This window comes from Neopelma chrysocephalum, unplaced genomic scaffold (assembly GCF_003984885.1).
Source record: "Neopelma chrysocephalum unplaced genomic scaffold, ASM398488v2 Primary Assembly neopelma1_26, whole genome shotgun sequence".
Taxonomy (NCBI): domain Eukaryota; kingdom Metazoa; phylum Chordata; class Aves; order Passeriformes; family Pipridae; genus Neopelma; species Neopelma chrysocephalum.
The window spans coordinates 13163732-13165536 of NW_020897695.1; positions in this window are offsets into that span (position 1 = coordinate 13163732).

Sequence of the window (1805 nt, forward strand, 5' to 3'; positions counted from 1 at the left end):
TCGCATGGAAGGTCCTGTAAAAGGGCAACAGTCCCTTTTAAGGCTCTGCTGTAGCTGGACTTAGGGGTAGGGGCACATTCCCTGTTTATGTAACTCACTAACATGCTTGTTGAATTTAGGATCCAAAGCATTTTGCTGGTACTAGAAATAGCCGGCACCCAAGTTTTTATTTGCTTTCAAACCCATTTGTCTCTAATATATTGTCACACCGAATTTCACCCATGTACATTGTTTTGTAAACTCTTAGGCTGCATTGTTCAGTGAGTGACTGCACAAATTACATGGTCAAAGACAGGAGAGGGGTTGATGTTCTAAACAGGTGAAAATAAGTGAAAAGGGTAAAAATAATGAAGTTTTTCCATGAATTTTCAAAATAATAGAGGCCTGAGCAAGAAAAGAGAAGAAACGTTTTTGGCATGGGCACAGATAAATATGAGTTTCACGTTTTTTAAAAGTACATATGATCTGAATCTATTCATTATTTGAAATTCATATCTGGTCCTGTGCAAGAAGTGTAAAAACTGATACTGACTTTTAGGACTGTCCCTCAAGACCTTTATACACCTACATTCTGTTGCTTTTCCTTTCATCCTCTTGTCAGTCAATACTTAACCCTTTTGGATTCTGACCTTTTGGTACTGTGAGGGCTCAGTATGGAGCTGATCAGATAGTTAAAAGGATGTTCTTGCATATTTTCACAAATCAAAGCACCACACTTGGTTTACTGTGATTTGTGGGTTATATTATTGCAAATACAGAGGAGCTTGTTCACTGAGGCACTAAGTCTCTCAAAATCTTCCTAATTTGCTTCACAAACCTCTATTTATTTTAAAATTCATCCCATACATTTATTGTTTTTTTATTCTTTCTTGAATATTGAATCAGATGTTTGAAAAGCACTCCATATCAAATCAGCAAGCATAGAAGTTTCCATGTGATTTTCACAGTCATTGAGCCCCCCTAAATAGACCAAGCAGTCTAAAAAAGATTACAAGGCTGGTGAGTAAGTACTGATATAATTTTAAAAAATCCTCTGACCCAAATGGTAGTAAATGTTTAAAATAACTACTAAACAAAAAATATTCAACCATCTCTTCCCATTTAAAACATATCTAAGTATGTACCAATCTCAGGCTCATAGTAATATCCTTGAGTGTCACCTAGTTTCAGGAGTATAAGGAAATTGTTATGGAAAAGATGATGATAATACGTCTTGTTGGAACTGAGAAACAAAATGAAGCAGCTGTACATCAGAGAGAAAATCTGAACCAAGAGACTGATAATGAGTGTGGCAAGTATTTTTTCTTGCTTATGGGTGGAAAAGCCAGTGAAGTCTCTGTTTGAAGACAAAGCACATAGTAATGTGATCATAAAAATCTCCTAATGGGGACTATGTGATGTTCGGTAAATGTATTCCTTTCAATGCATCTAAATGTATTCCTTTCAATACATCTACACACAGTCTTTCAAGGTTGCCTCAAACAGTACTGGGGATATGATAGTATCAGTGTACCTAGATGTGGGCACAGCTGAGCCTCCTGTTTTGTTATTATTGCTATCATTTGTGCTATTATTATTTAATATGTGTATTGCAGCAGCTTCTCAGAAGCTCAGACAAAAAACATCACCCCATTTTTTTAAGGCAGTGTTCAGACATTGCCAAGGCACTGTCTGTGCTCTCTCTGTAAAGCCTGAAATTGATGGAAACGAGTAACATTCAGAGGGTGGGGAGACGAGTACCATAATTATAGGTGGGGCTGCTAGTATTACCTGTTATTAAGGGCTTGCCTGACACTTCCCATTTT